The sequence below is a fragment of the Cryptomeria japonica genome, chromosome 1, assembly GCF_030272615.1.
Source record: "Cryptomeria japonica chromosome 1, Sugi_1.0, whole genome shotgun sequence".
NCBI classification, from domain to species: Eukaryota; Viridiplantae; Streptophyta; class Pinopsida; order Cupressales; family Cupressaceae; genus Cryptomeria; species Cryptomeria japonica.
Window position 1 is genome coordinate 57,081,628 of NC_081405.1, and position 23,323 is coordinate 57,104,950.

Sequence of the window (23,323 nt, forward strand, 5' to 3'; positions counted from 1 at the left end):
GCAAGTAACACCCAAAACACAGATGATCCAAATAACAAAGATGGAAACAAAGAAAGTCATGAAGAGACAAGAAAAGAATGCGATGACACAAGAAGAGAGTGTAGTGATAAAAGAACTTACAAAGAAATAAGGAGAAACCGTATGGATAATCCGTTGTTAAACCTCACTCAACAAATGCAAACTCTATAACAAAAAATACAAGATATGCAAAATGGAACAAGCTCCAAGAAGTATTCATTGGAAGATATTTGCCCGTATCCTTTCGATAAAAAATTGAATATGATACCATTTCCATAGCATTGCGAGATCCCGAAATATGACAAATACGATGGAAAATCTGATCCTCGGGATCACATTGGGGAGTTTTGTATTATGAGTATGGAATTTGTGCACGACGAAACTTACCTGATGCATCTTTTCACTAGGAGTTTAAATGGACAATCAATGGAATGGTTTTCAAGATTACCATCTGGAATCAAATATTTTGAAGAACTCGTGAATAGATTTATTTCACAATACTCTTACAATGTAAGGAATGAGATAACAATGCTGGATTTATGCAATGTTAAACAAAAGAATGGTGAATCTTTTATGATCTTCTTGCAATGATGGAAACGGATGTTTAATAGGTATCCAAGAGATGTACCTGATCAAGAAAAGATGGGCATATTCATTGATAATCTTATCAGTGAAATGAGTTATCGACTAAAAATGCAATGTCCTCCCTCTTTTGCCAAGATGATTGAGAATGGTTTGAAAATAGAAGATGCAATGGTAAAGAAAGGAGAGCTAAAACTTTACAATAATTCTTACAGCAACAACAACAATAACAATGGCAACAATGACAAACCCAAGTTTTGGTCAAAGAATAGGAATGTCATCAATGGAGGAAATAATGACAATAGTGCTACGAAACAACAACCAATCTTTAATCTATCAAGTCAAATCCCAAACAATAACAATCAAGAAAGCAATAAATCCAAGTCTTTCTTCTCCAATCCTCACAGGAAATTCACAAACGTTGGAGAACCCTTGGAATCAGCTTTAAAAACTCTTCTTGCAAACAAACCGATTGTTTTACCAGAAGCAAGAAGTTATGAACCTCAAGTCAAGCCTAGTTGGTAGAATGACAATCATTTTTGTAATTACCATCGGAATAAAGGACACCAAACTAATGATTATCAGAGATTGAAATACCTTATCCAAGATCTAATCGATAATGGAACTATCACAGTGGATAGCCATAAGACAAACGAATCACACCTAGCCTTCAAAACTCCACTTCCAAATTATGAAAAAGGTGAACAATCCCAATTAAAAGATGACAAAGGAAAAGACAAAGTGAACTACACTTATACATATGATGATGTGGTAAATATTATCATTGTTAAAGATAACACACCTTCAGAGCCAATCAATGTCATTACGAGAAGCAAAGCGAAGGTCACCTTTCCGGGTATAATAAAAGACTCAACATCCACTTAACAACAATACAATTTAGTAGAGCAATTACAAAGAATACCCGCTCAAATATCAATTTTGGAACTTCTCAAAGTTTCACCTATGCATAAGGAAATTTTGGAAAAATCTTTAGTAGAAACAATAGTTTCAAAAGACTTGGATGTGGACCAGTTCCAAAACATGGTGGGACACCTGATAGCCCCTCATCGCTTATCATTTTCCTGAAAATGATGACGCGTCCTTGCAATATCCTCACAATGCTCCCTTACATGTTAAGTCACCATTAATAAAACTCGTGTCAATAGCGTACTCATAGATGGTGGAGCAGGCTTAAACATTTGTGCATTAAGTTTAATAAAGGCTTTGGGATATTCAAAAAATGCAGTAGATCTAAAGAGGAAAATAACCATTAAGGCTTATGATGATGCAGAGTGTTCTTCTAAAGGAACTGTGGTGTTACCAATCAAAATAGGACCTGTGGAAAGGAATACATTATGTCAAGTTTTAGATTCGAACCTCTCTTATAACATTCTTCTCAAAAGGCTGTGGATTCACAACATGCAAGCAGTTCCTTCTACATATCATCAATGTGTAAAGTTTCATCATGAAGGACAAGAGGTCACTATAATTGCAGACTCTAGCCAATATTGCAATAATCTGAAGCCAACACAAGATACAAGAGTTCCACATAACAGAGAATCAGTATATCCTACCAAATAAATTCAAGAAAGTTATGGGAAACCTTCGAGAAAAAGCTCAAATTAAATGATGAAGGAATGGGAAAATGTTCTTTGCATAATTTTCCACTTTCACCTAAATCATATGGAAAGCCTACAAATATCCAATCACGGACCTCAGAGAAATCAAAAGACATGTTTAATGGAGCATTTGTTAGAGTTGGAACACTTGAAGAAGAAACTGAAGACAAGGACATTCTTGGTTGGTTGTACAAAGATGAAAATGAAACTATAGCAACAGCTGCAGAAGTCAATATTCCCATAGAACAATATGGAAATGGTTATAAGATCATGCAAAAAATGGAATATGAAGGAAAAGGACCAATTGGTAAGCGACATCAAGGTATTTCATAACCTATTTTTCCTCACTTGCAATCTAAAGAAGATAAATTAGGACTTGGATATCTAAAATCAAATCAAAAGCACCATAATTATCAATAGCCAAAGTGGAGAAAGAAATCAGTCTCTAAAGAAGAACAATGGCAAGAAAAGCTACATCAAACAGCAGAAATAGTAGCCAATAAGAAGAAACAAGAAGAACATGAGAAACAAGAAGAGGAGATTGCAATCAAAAGAAAAGAAGAATTTTATCAACAAGTTCAAGGAATACAAGCAAATGCAAAATCTAAACAAGATATTCCAGAAGCAGTGAAAGTAGAGATGGCAGAAATCAAGGAACCTTTTGCACCATACAACATTCATGTGTGGTATAGTGGTGCAGTCCTAGACAATGGTTCAGAGACATATTCAAATGAATATGAATGGGGTCCAGATGTCTCATCTAGTATATCAAGTGAAGAAAAAAATAAAGAGCAGGCAGCTATCACAAAGGAAGACTTGTCTATTACAAAACAAAAGATAGAGTTAGAAAGAAGACAAGAACTCAGAATCCAAAGAAAAGAGGCATATACAAGACAACAAAAGAAAGGGGATGAAAAAGACCAAGAAGTAACACCACAAGAAGCACAAACAGATATGGATCAAGCATCTGGAAATATCATATTTCTATCAAATGAGGAGTGAGAAATGCCAAGATATGGCAGAACCATAGAAGAACCAAGAGATAGTCAAGTAGGATTGGCTATTAATCCAGAAGAAGCTGAATTTGAAAGAAGACAAAAGCTAGCAAAAGAATCCTCTATATTTTGTACACAAGTATGTCAACTTCAAAATACAAATGAATTTATTGAAAATAATCAAGAAGGAACTTGCAGTACTAAAGACATGTGTGTTGATATAATTCATTTGTTTAAGAGACAGATGTCAGATGAAGAGTCATTTGAGTGTGAACTACAAAATACTAATACTAATTTTGTTAGAACTAAGTGGAGAACACTTGGTAGAGACTATCCTCAAGATCATTCTATCTATGACATTACCTACTCTACACCAAATTATGACCATTATATCATGAACTTTGAAGCACCTAACAATGATGATCATGATTATGACTTACCCCTTCTTCATCTAGAACTAATTGATTGGGATAATCTAGAAAACCCTGAATTGGATGTCTTTTCCAATCATCGTGACTTAGTTGTGTATCTTAATGTTGTTGAACCCATAACACCTAAGATATCTTCCATTGCGGATTCAAGTAATGTTTCTTGCAGTCAGGAGAATGCCAAACTTTCCAGTCGCAAAACTGAAATAAAATAAGGAAAGAGACCTAGTGTTGAAAACCATTTCCTGGCAACACTAGATCAATCAAGAGGAAAAATAAAGGACGTATCTGACGGTAAAAACCTCTTTGAGGCGCCAAAAGATGGAAAGTTTGACATCCTCCCTGCATATTTTCAGGAGAGATCTGCTATTCTAATAGAACCAATAGAAGCAATAAACATTGGCACATCAAAGGATCCCAAAATACTTCATTCTACTGCCTCATTATCAAATAAAGAGAGGAAAGAATACATAGAATTCTTCAGACAAAGACAAATAAATTTTTCTTGGTCCTATGCAGACATGTCGGGACTTAATCCAGATCTTATAATGCATCATCTCAATGTGGATTTAAAAGCAAAACCAGTTAAACAAAAGCTAATGAAGATGCATCCACACATCATTCTTCTTGTAAAAGATGAGCTAAAGAAACTATTAGATGTGGGTTTCATAAGACCTGTTACCTATCCAAAATGGGTTTCAAGCATTGTGCTAGTGTCAAAGCCAGATAAAAGCATAAGAGTCTGCACTAATTTCAGAGATTTGAACAAAGCATGTCCCAAAGATGATTTCCCACTACCCAACATTGATATAATTGTGTACTTATCAGCAGGGCATGAGATGTTTTCATTAATGGATGGATTCTCAAGATACAATCAAATAAGAATTGCCCCTAAAGATCAAGAAAAGACAGCATTCACCTGTGCATGGGGTACTTATTGCTGGAATGTTATGCCATTTGGGCTTAAGAATGCAAGAGCAACTTATCAAAGAGCTATGACAATAATTTTCCATGATATGATGTATACATTTATGGAAGATTATGTAGATCATATACAATTTGCAAAATCTCATACAAGACAAGAACATTTGAACATCTTAAGAAAGATCTTTGATAGGCTAGAAAGATATCAGTTGAGATTAAATCCAAAGAAATGTGCATTTGGAGTAACCTCTGGAAAACTTATTAGGTACATTATATCAGCTCATGGAATTGAAGTAGATCCTGAAAAGGTCAAAGCCATCATGGAAATGGAGTCACCTAGGAACATAAGTCAATTGTGATCTTATAAGGAAGATTGCAATCAATCAGAAGATTTGTCTCTCAATTAGAAGATAGATGTCATCCATTCACTAATCTTCTACATAAGAACATTCCATTCAAATGGGATCAGAAATGTGAAGAGGCTTTTATGCAAATCAAAGGATATCTCATGAATCCTCCAGTACTAGTATCACCAATCAAAGGGAAACCATTGTTATTCTATATCTCAGCAACAAATGTATCATTAGGCGCTCTCCTGGCAAAACATGATGAAGAAGGAAAAGAAACAGAAGTGTATTACATCAATAGAACACTTATCGGCTATGAACTGAATTATACATCAATAAAGAAGACATGTCTAGCAGTTGTATTTGCAACTCAGAAGTTGCGACATTATATGCTGACTCATTATGTGAAACTAATAGCAAAGATAGATCCACTAAAGTATTTGTTGAACAAGTCAACTTTGATAGGCAGACTAGCCAAATGGGTTATGATATTGAGTGAATTTGATATAGAGTATGTTGATCAAAAATCTATCAAAGGACAGGTCATTGTTGATCAATTAGTGTAAGCACCTTTACAAAATGACATACCATTGCACATTAAATTTCCTGATGCAGATATTCTGATAGTAATTACAAAATTTTGGGAATTGTACTTTGATAGTTCTTATACACATTATGGATCAGGCGCAAGAATCTTGTTCATCACACCTCAGGGACACACAATTCCAAAATCATATAGACTGTGGTTTCCATGCACAAACAATACTGCAGAATATGAAGCATTGACTATTGGGCTCAAAATGGTTATTGAATGGAATATCAAGGAATTACATGTATATGGTGATTCACATCTTATCATCAACCAAATAAATGATGATTATCAAACTAAGGATGACAAGCTCATGCCCTACAAACAGCTAGTAGAAGAGTTTAAAGAACACTTTGAAGAAGTATCATTCACTCAAATACCAAGAAATGAGAACAAAGCAGCAGATGCAATGGCTATAATAGCATATCTCTTGCAGAATCGGGAGAACCAATAGCATTATGAATTCCTCGTGGAAGATATCTTAACCCCTACCATTCAATCCCAGCATACCTACATGATCTACCATATATCGAGAACCAGTCAATCCTTATACGGCCAAACTTGTCAGTACTTAAAAGATAATATCCTTCCTCTTGACCTATCCCATGATCAAAGAAGAAATTTTATCTGTTAGTCATCTCACTATACTATTATTTTTGATACCTTATATAGGCGAGGTCTAGATAACACTTTATTGAGATGTCTTAAACAAGAAGAATCTGAGAAAGTTCTTAACGAATTTCACGCAAGTATTTGTGGCACACACTCAAGTGGATTAACACTGGCTAAGAAACTTCTTCGTATGGGTTACTATTGGCCTACTATGGAGAGATATTCATTCACATATGCCAAGAAATGCAAACAATGTCAAATCCATGGGAATCTCATTCACGTACCAGCACAAGAATTGTATCCTATGGCCAGATCATGGTCATTTTCTCAATGGGGCCTTGATTTGGTAGGAAAGATAAATCATTCATCCTCTAATAGACATAAGTTCATTCTGACTGCTACTGAATATTTCACTAAATGGATTGAAGCAGTACCTTTGATAAAAGTGACAGGAAAACAAATATCATCATTCATCTTGAATTATATAATCTGTCTCTATGGAGTTCCTATGAACATTATCACTGATAATGAAAGAACATTTAAGAATCAAGATGTGAAGGAACTATGTGAGCAATTTCATATCCAACATAGGTTTTCTACTCCATATTATCCACAAGGAAATGGTCAAGTTGAGGCATCAAACAAGACTATCTTGAAAATCTTGAAGAAAACAGTCAATGAAGCTAGAAAAGACTGGCACATTCAGCTAAATCCTTCTCTTTGGGCATACCGAACAAGCATCTGCACACCAACGAGGGCAACTCCATATTTCTTAGTCTATAGATCAGAAGCCATATTACCCATAGAAATAGAGATACCTTCTCTACGGGTTTCCTTGAAAGGTCTTATACTAGAGGAAGATCAACAAGTCTCTAGACTTCAAGAACTTGAGCTGATCCAGGAACGTCACCAAAATGCAACGGATCATTTGAAAGTATATCAACAAATAATGGCAAGAAGTTATAATCACAGAGTCAAGCCACACAATTTTCAGATTGGAGATATAGTTCTAAGGGAGAATCCAAGAAATCAGCAAGACCGAGAAAAGAAGGGTAAATTTGAACCAAATTGGTTAGGTCCTTTTGTCATAGTAGCCACATATGGCTCAGGAGCATACAAGTTATCTACCCTTGAAGGTGATTGGTTTGATGAACCTATCAATTCTATTCATCTCAAGAAATTCTATGCTTGAAATTTAAAGTCCTGGAAAATCATCAATAAAAAGCATATAAAGTCCTGAAAAAAAAAAGCATTAAAAATCAAAATACAAAAAAAGAAAAGAAAAAATGCAATAAATTTAGATGGTAAAAACCTAATAAACAGGTGTTATCTAAAAAGTGAGTTCCTCCATCTATGAGATCGCTTTGCACACCTATTCACTCCATCCTATTGCATCTATCGATTCCATCTATCTTAGCTTATCCATTCCATCTTTCGCATCTATTGCTCTGAACCATTTAGCAAGAAATATGTAGCTTACCAATAGTTATCAATCTTTGACATACTTGTCGTAGTCACTGTCTTACATTTTATCAGAATCATTAAATCTGCATTTGTATCCCTCCATGGTTTGGATCTTGATCAATTCATACATCCATAATAAAGTGTTGTTTCTGCTGAGGGCAAAATCCTAATTCCTTTTGCTAGGGTGATCTTTTGAATCTTTGAAAATCCAAAACATTCAGAAAACTTAGAAAAACCAAAAACACCTAGGATTTTGAAACAGATAACGAGAAACAAAGCAACGAAGATCAAGGCATCTTATAACAACTGAATCGTGAAACTCAAAAAATGAAGAATCAACCAACAATTAATAAAGGATTATCAAAGATCATTCATCAAGATGATTATATCAGTTAATGACCATGAGAACATGTGAATGACTTACTAGATTTAGTGTTTATTTCTTGATTTTATTGCTAATGATGTACTCTATGTGACTCAAGGATGTCCATGATTAGAGAAGCTATGATGGGGCATGATTATTTTCTTTGATTGTTGTCTGTGGTTTATCTCTTATTAAGGTATGTACTTGTCTAAGGATATGATCGGCAAAAGATCAAGGAGGACGTTCTGAGTCATGCATGAAAGGGGATAATCCTTGTTTGTTCTGCAAGAAATACTCAGGTCAACTTGATTCATTATATCAAGTGGCTTATATAAACTTTCTATATCAAAATCCATGTAAGAAATGCTCAGGTTAGCTTGAATCATTATGTCAATTTGATTATATTTTCTTACAACATTTTAAAGCTCAATGATGAAATCAAGCATTGTTACAAGATAACATATGAAGAATGGTAGTATCATTTTTAGTTATATCATTTTTAGATTAGCTCATTATTCATCTGCATTATAAGTATTCAATGTCAGTTGCATTATAAGCATTTCATTTCATTCACAGATCAACGGTTATGAATAAAGATTGAGTATACTTGGACAAACAAAAACAATTTGCATTTGATCATTATAGGTGCATTCATTTTTAGAATCATTTTAATCATCGTCCATTTCATTTAGTTGCATTTTAATCATTGCATTAGTTTGCATTCAATTAAGTGCATTTCATTAATCATGTAGTGTATCATCATTATTATTTACATTATCATTAAAGTTCATTAAAGATCATTTAGTTGCATCTTTGCATTTAGAATCATTCATCATAATCATTATAAGCATCAAAAACATCTCATGTGGATCATTTGCATTTACAATCATACAAAATTAAGAAAAGAAATAAAATCACTCATTTATTTACAGTCCCATATAGATCATTGCATTTGCATCATTTAAGTGCTACATATCATTTAAGTTAGTAATCATTTTCATTTGCATCCAAGTTCATCAAAATCAAAAATCAAAATCATGTATCATTGCATCATCATATAAAGCATCATCATAATGAAGAGAAGAGATCATAACATCATCCATGTAATCAATGCATATAGATCATCATCATATAGAATAACATGCACAATAAAAGATCATCATATAGGGTCTGTGTCTGCATATAGATCATCATAAAACAATAAAAGTCCAAGTATACAATGATATCAAATCAAAAGTACAAGTGTCCCATCAATACAAATCAAGTCAAGAATCATGACTGCCTCTCGAGCCTATGGGTCTAACACCTGGATCACCTGCAGCATCTACACCAGCATCATCATCCAATGGAATCATTCTTCACTTTAATATCTTCATCATTCATTCAACTATCATCTATCATGTCTTATACAGGATGTATCTTTCCTGAAACCAGACATTTTGATCATCTATCATGTTTTATACAGGATGTATCTTTCCTGAAACCAAACATTTTGATCATCTATCATGTCTTATACAGGATGTATCTTTCCTGAAACCAGACGTTTTGATCATCTTTTGTCTTATATGGGATGAGTCCTTCCTGAAACTAGACTGGATCTCAATCCAATAAATCTTATCAATCCAATTCATCTAATCAATCTGCAATCTATCCACTCATCTATCTTTCATATAAAATTATTCTTGTATCGAGAGATCATTCATGCCCTTAATGCACAAAAGATATCTCGAGGGGGCATCATCATCAAATCAATATCCAAAAATCAGTATTTGGGGCACACAATCAGGATTTTTATCTTCGTCAAACACATTATCGAGACTTGATTTAATCTTTGAAACAATGTTGTCTCGACATCATTTCAAAGAGGGGCAAAATGTATACACATAAAAATTGGCTATGAGAAATTAATAAATTTTATATTTATTTAATATTTAGTCTTCTATTAAATAGTTAATTTGAAAAGATTGATTTATTTAATTCATTTCATGTCTTTCTATTAATTAATTTAATTGAAATATTTTATTAATTAATTCATCTATCTTATTCCCCTAATTAATTAAATATCTAATATGTAATTATTCCTCTAGTTAATTAAATATCTAATATTTAATTATTCCTCTAATCAATCGATTAAATTTCTAATATTTAATGGTTATTCTTCTATCATATAGTTTCAAATGTTAAATAATTTCTAAATTATTTAATCTCTTTTCCAACTCACCTTTCATCTCCACTTCGTCTTTCATTTGCCAACTCATCAAACATGTGGCTAAAGATATTAATATTTCTTAAATATTAATTCATCATTTATCTCCAACCTCCAACTTTAATGAAATATTGTGTACGTATACATATTTCTTAAATTTTCTTCTATATTCCCTACATCTTAGGAAAGACCTGAGTCCACTTGTCCTCTCATGCCTAAATCTTCTCCAACCATCCCTAGATTCCCTCAGTCAGCAACCCAATCAAGGTGAGATGAGTGACACTTGTCTTCTCCTTCCCCCTTTCTCTCAACCTTCACTTTTTCTCACAGCCATCCAAATCTGCAGATCTGATCATGACCATTGATCCAGGCCACATCATCTTATCCTCTCAAAGTCTATAAAATCAGGAGTTTGAGTTGAGAAAGAGTTAGTCTTCAAGTGAGTTTTCAAGCTAACCATTTGTGAAAACTTATGCATCTATGAGTTTTAATCTTGAAGCAATTTAGCATAATCATTTAGTATTGCATATCATAGTATCAGTTAACTACCAGTTATCAGTCCATTCTTCATATGCCATCTTGGAAGCTACCAGTGCTTGTCTGAGAGCACACCATCTGCAACTAGGAATAGTGGAGTTAGGACACAATGAGACTTAAATCATGAAGGTAAAAATAATGTTTTTATTTTAATATCAATTTCATGTAGTTTCATTGGTTGAGTTTGGATTTCATGTAGCATTTCCTTTGTATTTCGTGAAATTAATATGTTGCAGGTAGTATTCTGATGATGAAATTCAAGTCCACACAATAGTTAATCATGCCCATGAGCATTATTTTAATTAATTGATTTATTATTTACCTCTTGAGTTGTTTATATATTACTTTACCTACCCTTTCATGTGATTGGTTGAATTATTGGGTAAATAAATTAACAATAATTTTATTCATACTTTACCTTGGAGTTTGATATGGGTAGGGAATATTAATTTTTGTCTATTATTTTTATTGGCCGACATATTCTATGACCTTTTGGCTTTTGATTTTCTATTTAATTGCTTTCCTGTGATTTCACGGGGGTTGGCTCCAAAGTATTTTTCTGCGATTTTCGATTTGGATTGCTTGGAGGGATTTGGATTGTGGCTTGTTGGTTTGTCTTCAGCAAATTCTTCCTTTCATTATCAGCTTTTACCGGGTCGGGGGATTTCTTACCCTTGCATTTTCAGATTTGAAAAGATTGTCTTCTCTGTGTATTCTCGAGTGCCTTGGGGAAAAATGTTTTATTCATATAGTTTTGTATAGTTGTATAATTTTATTTATGAAATTTATTGTGTAGTTTAACTATAGTTGAGGAAAGAAATTATTGTATGCGATTTTATCCATAGCCGTGAATGGTCACCACTGTGAATATTGTTTGTATGTTGTTGGCTCCCTATATGATGATTTTTGTTTAAGTTTGAAGGTTTGGTCTTTGTTTTGAGCCTCTTTATTGTGTAGAAGTTGGGAGTCTCGGTTAATATGTCTGTGAGTTTCATGTTTGCATAATGTCAAAAGTAGTTTTCTCAAAATCTTAGTTGAGCCTTATATGCTTTCTATTTGAGCTTGATACTTGGTTCTTTAGGTTTGTATGGTGTTTGCATTCCTCTTGATTGTATTTTCAAGTCTTTTGGTTAAGCCTTTGAATTTATTTTATTCCTGTAAGTTTAATGTTTCTATTTGAGTATTCTGGTATTTGCGCTAAAACGACATAAGCGCTAACCCATTGATCTTTTGCGTTATCCTATTTTTCATATGCAATGTCATATCTGTCGAAATCACTATCTTAATCATTAAATGCATTGTTTCAGTTTGAAAGCGCTAATATGCATTACAGAAGCGTTGTTCTATTTGTCATAAGCGCTAAATAGCAAGGTATATGTGTTGTTCTATTTGACATAAGCACTAAATTGTAGAGTAAAAGCGTTGTTCTGGCTTTTCTTCTATATTTTGAGTCTTTTCCAGTTTTTATCTGAATTCAATTTGGATTTTCCAATAGTCAGTCTTTTCCAGGGGCTGGTCCAGAGGCTATTGTGATTTCTAAATACTCGTGGATGTTCAGTGTAAGATTTTGATGCATTATTTGATCACTTGTATTGTTGCAAGAGGAGTGATGCCTTTATATGGATTCTTTTCTCTATGATGTTGTGTAGTCTATGTAACCTATGTGGTATATGATATTGTTTCTTGTGCTTATATGATGTTCTATCTTGGTTAGTCAGATTTTGTGTTTGTGAGCCATTTTTGTTTGAGTAGGGGGAGTGGGCTTTCATGAGTCTGTCGAGGTCAAGAGGAATAGACTGCTAGGATTCTTGAGTAAGAGAGACGGGGTCTAGACTGTTTGGATAGCTCATTGGAGTTTTTCCATTGTAATTGATAAGTGATAACTTAATAGTTAATACTAGGTGGGTTGGGTAGAGTAACTCATCTAAGTAAGATAATAAATGTGTTTGTGGTACCCATCTCATGGATCAGAAAACCGGAGTGAGTTGGTAGATCTGGTAACTGGGTGAACCATATTACCTTGATTTCCTCAAAGGTTGAGACAGTTCCACATGTGTATCCTATGTGGTAGCATGTGATCACACTCTTTCCCTACATGTTGGTCCCGGTTCCTTATGTCTTGTTGATGAGTCACCTCTTGAGATTTCGAAGTGTTTGGTATGTGTTCATTGGTTTTGTTAGTATTATTTCCCCTTTGGTTGTTAGGTGTCAGCTTAGATCTAGAGTGTGTGTGGGATCTTGTGTCATCTCCTAGCACGGGGGGTGGTTCCTTTGCTTCCACATGGTCGAGTGGTTGGTGCTTTTCAACCATTGGGATGTTCTTCAGTGGATGTTTTTCTTATATGTTTTGTGTGTATGTGGATCTCTTATCTCTTCAACTCGTGGATGGATATTTGTAACATCTTATTGATCATGATTCATTAGACATGTATATGTAATTGTATTTGAGAGCTATGCTCATTGTTGTAAAGGACAGTGTACTCATGTATCTAGTAGATGTTACTTAGGAAAAATGGTGTATCATGTATATTGAGAATGATTCTTTAATCGAAAATATTGACATTGAAATATGGATGTGTACCTTGTATTTAGATGATGTAATTAGTTCATATTGCTATGGTTATTAATGTGGCAATTGGTATTAAAAAAATTATTCGATGTTAAAGGAAATGATTGATTGAGTTTAGAAACATTTGGTATTGGTGCTTTAAATGAACGTAATGGGATGGTTAGAATGTTCATTGATGGATGTAATTAATCTATGTTAAAGTGATGGATCATATGTGTATGTATGTAGAGATAGAAGGATAACATGTTTAGGTTGCACTTGGTTAATGGAAATTTATATAATATCATGTTAGGAATGGATACTAATGGTTAGGAATTGTTAAGTGTGTAGTTAAAGTAGTGGTGTTGAGAAACCCTAGGGAAAGTTAAATGATATAATGTGTTTTAATTCTGCTTGTGTATCATGATTTGTGTATCATGTCTATGATGAGTAATTGTATGTTTAGTTAATGAATGTTGAAAGCATGTGAGTATTTGATTATAAATGTTGTATTAGCTTATGTGTTGTTTTAAAAAAAACTCGTTATCTCTATTTTGCATGTTAGTTAGTGTACTTCTCTACGGTATTTTGGCGGGCATTACACTATCTCCTATTATTTGTGTTTCTCCTATTTCTTTAGCATGATGTAGATTATTGAATGCATTCAAATAAGCATGGATTATCTCTAACCATGGACAATTGATATTATGAAGTATTACAATAATTCAATATTAAAAGTAAATAGAAAATAAATATAATTAGGAGATGAACAAAGAATGAACACTAACATAAAAAGATTATATAAAATATTAATTTACTCACTTAAAAGCATGATCTTATGCTATAAAAATGTATTAAATTTTGTATTAATTTATTTTTCATTTAGATTGAACATTATACAAAACATAATTATATTAAAATTGTTAATCAATATTCTTATTAAAATTGATTTTAATAAACATTTTTTTTTCTTTCATCTATTTAGAGAACACTAATCAATTATTAAATACACCAACATTTTGCAAGCTATTGTAAAAAAATCCAACCATAATTGGAACAAGGATGAAAAGATTTACTGGAAAGAAAAAAATCCAACCATAATTGGAACAAGGCTGAAAAGATTTACTGGAAAGAAAAAAACATAATATTCATTTCTTTAACTTGGATAAACCACAAAATTGTACTATTGTTGTGATTGTAAATAAAGAAGCTTACTATGGGGTAAAAAAGCTTTTTCAAAATTACTCTTTCAATTTTATGCTAGGAGATAATAAAAAAAAAATTACTATTTTTTAAGGATCGCTCATAATATCCGCTATTCTTCAAGACTGGAATTTAAAGCATGATGCAATGTTTACTTCTTGACAACATTAGTTTGAAGGATTACAAGTGTAAGCATTTTTTTCACATAACCGCTACTCCCTTCACCTATAGGAGCTGCTTCTAGTGGGTTGATTGCCATTGACATTCTGTCGCAGCTGAACAAGGTTGTTCATAGCCTCTCCACAAATACACATTTGTCTCCTTCTGGTGCTCATATTGTGAGCTATGCCTCTATTATACGAAGGATAAGAGCATATATAATAATTTCCACTTTCAATCTTAAAGGAGTTATTACAGTAGCTCATTATAAATTTGAGGTCAAGCAATTGGGACTTGTTCGTGCTCATAAACTGGGGGCAATTTTTCCATGCTATCATACACATTTGAAATAGAGTCAAATTTCCTATTTGATTCTAATTCATACAGTAATTTGAGGATGGAACCAATGGGCATAGAAAGAAAACTAAACAAAAAATCAACAAACCCTTTTCCAGCTTCGGCATATACGATGTTGGCAATTTGGAGGAATTGATTATGTGTTGCATTGATGTCAACACTAGTTGTTTTGTTGTCTACTGGCTTCCGGTAGAGTGGTTGGTCTTTGATGTTGATCTGGAGATTTGTCTCTAGTTTTGGTCGGGCTGTTGGAATTGGTTTGGATTGGTTATTCATGTGTTCCTGATGTGTATCACTTTCAATTGGTTCAGGATTTGATGATCTGGATGCTATCATATGTTTGAGCAAGCCTTTTGGTTATCGGTAAGGGTTTTACTGGCAGCGCTTTGTTAAAGATCTTTTGATGAATCCGATAAGTGGTGTTGGTGTGGCTTCTAGAAGGTTATCAGATGGTTATCATGTTCGTGTTTTTGTTGTTTGTAGTGTTTCATTTGGCTTATGGCGACCTATTTTGGGTCCAATGGTTATTCTATTAGGTTATGGACTGGTTTATGTAACGTGTTGGTTGATGCTCCCGATGCATCACTGGTTGGATTTTTTGTTTAGTTTACGTTATTTCGGTCTTAAGCCGACCTGGTTTATCATTGGTTTGCGGGATTATGTAACAGATCTATTGTATTATCTTTTAGGTGGCCGACCTAATTGTTTAGGTCTCGGGTTGGTATAAATATAATGTAAGATCTCTTTGTAGATCATATATGGGGTAGGAAAAGGTTATGGGATTATCTGTGTGCAGATAAAGTTGTAATCGTATGCAGAGTTTTTGGTCGATCATAGGTGATCGAATTGGGTTTGTAAAAGAGGTTTAAGACCTTTGATATTGAGCTTAACTGGAACTGTACTCAGGCATAGGAGATGTTATTCTTGTAGTTCATTCATCTTTCCGGATTGTAGTATGGATTTATTTTGTAGTCAGTGAGACTCCTTTTGTGATGAGTAGTGCGCTCTTGGTTGTTAGCCTTCCTGCATGTGGGGGCCCCTCTTATTGTAATCACATACTTGTTGCAGAAGTATTATCTGACTATGGGTAGGCTTCCCACAGTGGTTTTTCCCTTTACCAAGTTTTCCACATACAAATCATGGTGTTATGTGTTATGGATGGTTGGTAATTGTTCTATGATTTATGTCTATGCTTAATTGTTATATCTGATATTCTGGTATTTGGTGTATGTATTCTAGTAAAAGATTTTGTGTGCTTAAAGTTGTATAATCTGTTGACAACTGATTTACACCCCCCCTCTCAGTTGTCCACTAGTTATCCTAACATACGATACATTGAGTCTGAATATTTATGAGAAAATGACGCACATTCATAGCTTCATAGCTCTTGTCTTCCATTATAAGCGGCAAAGAAACAATACTATGTCTCCTTGGGTAAAATGAAATACATAGAGCTTATACCTTAGAGCGATCTAACATTGACATAATAGCTTTAAAGGCGGTAGTGAATTCGGGCATTCATTTGGTGCGGCAAATTAAAGATATGAGTAGAGGGTTGGATTTGGTGCAACCTAGACAGTACAAGTCCTTTCCAGCTTGTATGCTCCAACCATTAATCTCTTTAATGATGGTGTCAGTTGTTCGCAATATCCTTACACTCTGCGTACTTTGGTAAATGTCTGTTGTTTCTTTGTTTCTAAGAGGGATTCGCAACCTAGAAAAATCTTGGCAATCTTCACGATCTGTGCTCTTGATTTGTTTCCCTGTAAAATTTATTTTTTCATCTGTTACAACTTTGATTTGAGATAAGATAGATGTTATTTTCATAGAAAATATCTACTTTATGCTTGCAAATTAAATTTTAAGGAATCCTTTTAGGTGTGCTTCTCATTTGCCAGTTTTTTCTACTCACATTGTTTGAATTCTTTTCACTTGATGACATACTATATGCATTGCATGTGAAACTAAGAGGGAGGTAAGAATCTTCTAACGATCAAAGCTATCAGATTTCTACAATCTATTTTAATCTTGTATGCAAGTTTCTGGATTAGATTATGTGAGCAATTTTTTACCACCAATATTTTGAATCACACTTTGTGATTCATCTTCTAACGATTTTGACAAATTTTCCCTCCTGACAATGTTCGACCACCCAAAGCTCGGACCTTAAAGCGTGATTTTGTAGCTGACTTTTTGGAAGTTTGGCATGCCTTATTAGAGGTATCAGGTTCTGAGCATATCAATGGAGAGAGCTTTTTAGGACTACAAGGTTGCAGTTCCTCTTTATTTATTTCAAGCTCGTGATCTAGCTTTCCCATATTTGGGAGGTCTATACCTGAACCCTGCATATTTGTCACTCTGTTAAAATCATTCATTTTAACTATATTCAATTGCTAGATTTGTTCATTTCTTATTGGCTTGGACTGTCCAAGTTGTGAACTCTAGTTGTCGTAAAGTTTGAGGGCAACACCTAAGAATCCAACCCTCGACTGTACTCACTCTCATCGAATATGACACGACTAGTGGGATTAAAAGACTAATAAGAATCTGGCTGTCATTGAACATGAAAGAACGTGACATGACTGGGCAAAGAAAAAATGAACAAAAATAGGTCCGCTTGACTTCAATCACTTCGAAATTTGCAATTTGGAAGTCGACATTTGCAGAGATGTACAACTTGACATACCTTGAGAAACAGACATGCCTTCTGACTAGTCCATTTCTTAAATGTTAAGTATTCAGAAAATGTTCATAAAATGTTATGACTGATAGTACTTTCAAACCATGGAAAATCTTATGGCCCATTTTTTCTCAATCATCTTGCAAAGCTCTAACAAATTTTTAACCATCGATTTCATTCAATAGGTTGTGCATCTCATATAAGAAGATGCCTTCGGTGTAATAAATGATCATCAATATTATATTATGTTAAAAATTCTATAAATTTATTGTCCTTTCCAAAAGTATATATTAAGATCAATATTATAAATATAATATATTTATTTCTAAATATTTTCTATATAATAATTATTAAATAAAACATAAAATAATATCAATTATTTACATATATTTTACTATAACATAAATATTGCACCTCTTTTTCTTTCAAATACAAATGATAATATGTGGAAATGCCAGATTTGTTCAGTAGTACTGAACATCAAACACTTTTCCTTATACATGCTCCACCATAAAAATTAGTGAAAATGCAAGCTATAGAGTTATCTTGCTCTATATGTTCCATTTTAAAACACAAGTAAAATTCCTGTCAAGAATGGGATTTGAACCCATGCCCTTTCGGACCAGTACCTGAAACTGGCGCCTTAGACCAACTCGGCCATCTTGACTTTTCTGATATTGTTAAGTTTGAGATTTTTATTAATTCGTTTTTTTAATGGGAAACAAATTTACCGCTTTGTAAGACTAATCGTTTGTACTGAAGAAGACTACACTTGTATTCAGCGGTAAAGATTCTTATGTTACCGTCCCGATTGATGCATTGCATTTTGAGGTTTAAGATTAAAAGATCTTTTACCGTCATGAAAACTTTGATGCTGTACTGTAGGGTAGTCTTACACCCCGAAGGTCCCCGGTTCGAACCTGGGCAACCATTGCGGAAAATATGGTAGTCGTCGTTTAATCCTTTTACTTAATTCTAGTTTTTCTTTCGTAAGACCAAGCAAAACATAAGGAAATCCCAAGCCAAATTCTATACATATGACTGGGCAAGCAGTCAGATGTAATCGGGTGTTGAGGTGGAAAATTTTTAATAGGGAAAATAGAAACAGAGTAAACAAGAGAAATGGTACACATGCAGTAAAGCTTGGTAACAGCGTGACTCTGTGGCCCAATGGATAAGGCGCTGGTCTACGAAACCAGAGATTCTGGGTTCGATCCCCAGCAGAGTCGTCAGGTTTGGATGGTGCTTTGGAAATCTGTGCCACGCATTTTCGTGTTGACATCACTTTTGTCTCATTTTTAGCTGATAGGCTTATTTTTGTGAGATTTCGTAGTTGCAACAGCTGTAGGAATTGTTTGACAGAATGCCTCAAAGAAATGTGTTCTCATGGACTGCAATGATTGGAAGTTATGCACAATATGGATTTGTTGGAAAGGCGTTGAGACATTCAAGGAAATGCAATTGGCAGGGTAAAGCCAAATTCCGACTGGCCCCCTCCCTCCCTGTTTGGCGCCCGCCAACTATGCTATATATAGCCGTCCTCGTCCTCCTCCCATCTCTACTCTATTCTGTCATTTGCTGACAACAGGCACTAGATCGGGGCCGGGGGGATGGGATCGAGGGGGAGGAGTGAGCGAACCCCTGAGATAATAGGAGGCCGATGCAATTGGCAGGGTAAAGCCAAATTCCACCACTTTCGCCTGTACCAAAATGGGAGCTTTGGAATAGTGTATTGGCATCCATCAAAGCAAAATGGAAATGCTCTGGTAGACATGTATGCAAAATGTGGAAGCATCGACAGGGCACGCGAAGTGTTTGACAAAATGCATGAAAGAAATGCGATCTCGTGGAATCCCATTATCGCGATGAGCACATAATGGATTCGTTGAAAAGGCTTTACAAACTTTCAAGAAAATTCAATTGGGAGGTACAAAGCCAAACTCCACAACGTTTGCCAGCACCTCCCTGTCTGCCAAAATTGGAACTATGGAACAGGGTATGGACATCAGGATTTTTTTTCAATAGATCTGCGAAAGATGAGAAATCGAACAAATTAAATTACGGCACTGAAAACCATTGTTATTTGATTAAGCATTGAAGAGTGTTGAACAGAGGGAGAAGACATCAGAAGGAAAGATCCAATGGAGGAAGATATGAATTCCATACTCTCTATAAAATAAAGGAATTTTAGATCGCCTTAAATCTTTTATACTTGTCTTAAAATATTGTTCTTTTCACTTTAATCACGAACATATTTTAATTCGACCAGGTTAAATGATGGGGGATGCAGTGTAAAGGAAAAATGTTCTATTAATCTCAACAAGGGAGTAGTAAGCCTTTCCCTTGAGCTAAAAGCTTTCTCGTTTTTTCTTTTATTTATATTCATGATAGTGATTTGATTTTGGGAAAGTTGTGGATTTGGGGGATCACTCTCTCTATTAAGCCTTGGACTTCTTCCTTCAACCCCCTTACTGAATCTCTCTTTGTTCATCTGGTTTGGGTTTGCTTCTCCATTTCGGAGCCTTCTTGTTTGAATCTCCCTCTCCATTTCGGAGCTTTCTTGTTTCGAGGCCATTGGTAACTCCATTGGCAACTTCTTGAAGGTTGATGATGCCACGTTCTCCATGGGTCATTCTACCTTTGCTCGCTTATTAATTGATGTTGACATATCTCTGGCCCTCCGCAGGGATGTGGTTCTTATGGTTGGGGATAGGCCATGGACTCAACCGTTGGATTATGAGGGTCTCCCCTTTCGCTGCCGAAGGTGCTTCTCAACGGGTCACTTAGCTTCAAACTGTTCTCTCTCTTGCCGCAGAGGTGTTGCTACTTGGTGGAAGGATGCTACTGAAGAACACTTGACAAATAATGTTTCAAACTCTGTTTCGGGTGAATCCTCTCAAGATGAGGTGCCCTTTACTGTTGATGTTAATGTTGCCGCAGACTATTCTGCCCCCTTGGCTCCTACATATGTTGCTCCTGCTCCAGAGCTTTTCTCGTCTCCTGGGGATTATGCTCTTGTTGTTGTTCTGCAGCAGCATTCTGACAATGACTATGCAGGGTCTTCCCCGCCTGATTTTTCTTTGAATGTTCCTATTGGCAGTGTTGCATGGATGGTTGTTTGTCACACACGGAAGGGAAAATCTATCCCCCTTTCCCAACCCCCCCTTCATCAAGTTTTGGGTATTTCTCCCCACTCTTGAGTTGGGTTGGGTTGTTGCAGGTTTGACAGGTTTGTTTGGCCTATTCGACTTTGTTTGTTTGGGGTTTGCACCCCTGCTTGGTTTGTTTAAATTTGATAGCCTTTTGGCTATGTAAAGGGTCAGCACCCTAGTTAACGTTGCTTTTTTAATCAAAAACAAGGGAGTAGTAAGAAGATTTGTTGAAAATATCTCTATCAAAATATTTCTTTCCTGTTCTATTTCCATTTACTAAGTGTAACGGTGAAAATCACATAGTGAGAGATTTTCCCTTGTTTTGTGTCATTTTGATTGGGTTTATTTATTTATATATATTTTTCAAAAATAGTCTTATTTTTAATTCTATTTTTTCATATATTTAGATGTTAAAATAAATTTAGTTCACTTTTTTAATTTGTAAAATAATCTTTGAAATTTTTAAAATATTCAAATTTAAAAGATAGGTCTTTATCAACACTCTTCAACTAATTGTTATCAGTCAATTTGAGCATTAAATTTGTTAACTTGTGCTCTAGGTTTTATATTTAAGAAGAAACTCTAATTTGCTTTTAAATAAAGATAAATTATCTAAAAATTGTCTAATAGTGTCATAACATTATCATTTGAGAATATCATTATTGCATTGTCTCTTACATTGACATCTAGGTATATTGCATGATTGTCTTTTATCTTTTATCTTTGTTTTTATAAAGTTGAATTGGTAAAAGCTCTCCAACATTGTCTATAGACACCACCCCTCTTTAGATAGGGCATGGACATTAAGACAACCATATTTTAGGCAAAAAAATTGGTGAAGTTTAGATTCACAAACCAAGTTCAAATTCACACATAGACTTGAGCTCTAGACATGTGTATGTAAATGTAATAATTGTCTAAAAACGCAAGCAACATTTTTTTAGAACACAATTATTTTTCTAAAACACAAATGTTTTATACAACAATAAAGTAATTTACACATGTTTTGTCACCACATGCGAAGCCATGTGATATTGAAGACATGTGGAATAAAAGTGTTGGAAATGCACCAAGGAAAGAAAATGTGCAAAAATTAAAAAAATGAAAGGATGGGCAACATACATCTCCATGCAACACACCATAGGTAAGCTCACATCCAAAGTCCAAACCTAAAAGTTACACTACTTTGTGCTTCCTCTCTCAATCTATTACATATGTAGATTCATAATAGGATCCCAAACTCCAAGGTGGTTCAAATTTAATCTTCAAATGTGTCAAGTCCCCTTTAAATCCCACATCAATTTATTTTTTCCCATTTGTCTTTCCCTATAGTGCATTTTTTCTCTAATTCAAGCATTCTTGAGCATTACATTAGCGTTTGGTTTCTCAACGCTTGGTCAAGTTTTAGATTCGAGTAGTGTTTTCATAAATTATTGGATCTTTCCTCTTTTCCAAGTATTTTCAATGCCTTTCTTCATGTTTGTATTTTAATGTCTAGATATGGTTTTAGAATGAATGGATTCATCTACCTTTGTGTGTTTCATCCTTTTTGTTTTGTTGAAACTATTTTAACTATTTTTACAATTTGTAGGATGCTACCTAAGTGAGTTCCATATCTTGAGTTTGTAATATTTTGTATACATTAAGATTAAATATATATGTTTAAAAATTGCAAATTAATGTTGAAATCTAAAGTTTCCTATAATTATCAAACCTTGAAACCAAATTTGCACCCTTCTAATTATTTTTGGAGTCCAACCATCAAGAATTGTGAGTTTAAATTTTCAAACTCATAATAAATACAAAATTGTTGATCATACAAGTTTGTAGCCATGCCTTGTAGCGACACAATCTTAAGGATATGCCCCTTTGGACCTTCAAATCGAATCTTCGATTATTAGTTGTTTACTTGTACTATGTCACTTTTGATATATTTCATCATGACTAAGTTTGTTGTTAGAGGAAATAGGAAAAAATAGTTTGAAGTAAAAATTATCTAAAAGGTCTTGTCAAGATGTTTTGATATTTATTCATAATTAGATGTAAAAGGTTTAAATACAAGAAAATAATTGTATTGCACTCTATTGTACATGAATGATGGCTTGTGATGATGACATGTATAAGCACACAACCAAAAATTTGAGCGTGTACACATTATAGGTGATATAAAAAGAGGAACTATTTGCCCAAATTATCCTCAATGTAAGGTTCATCTTGTTAGTCTCTATACTAAGGTAGATTTGTATAAGAAGCTTACACATTTTTTCTAGTTATTAAATATTCTACAAGTTCTTCAAAATTTATAATATAGTGTGAGAATTCTTGTTGAGAAATGTCTAGACAAGTGTGATATGTAATTGATGCTACACCAGCAACTATTTGACAAATAAGAGATTGGTGTGCATATGGATGGGTGAAACTTGATTCTCACATATTCAAAATTGAGGAATAAAGTTACATCTTTTGGAAAATTGTTAGTTGGGTCTACTACACTAGACTCTCAAATGCTTTCTAAGATATGTTAATATATATTCAAGTT

At 34.2% G+C, this 23,323-nt stretch overlaps 2 non-coding genes across 2 annotated transcripts; one reads left to right on the forward strand and one right to left on the reverse strand.

Annotated features, from left to right (window-relative positions):
• Positions 1-18,218: 18,218 nt before the first annotated feature.
• Positions 18,219-18,299, reverse strand: TRNAL-CAG (transfer RNA leucine (anticodon CAG)). The gene has a single exon. It is a non-coding gene; the product is annotated as a tRNA-Leu (tRNA).
• A 489-nt stretch (positions 18,300-18,788) lies between these two features.
• Positions 18,789-18,861, forward strand: TRNAR-ACG (transfer RNA arginine (anticodon ACG)). Its single transcript has one exon. It is a non-coding gene; the product is annotated as a tRNA-Arg (tRNA).
• The last annotated feature ends 4,462 nt before the right edge of the window (positions 18,862-23,323 follow it).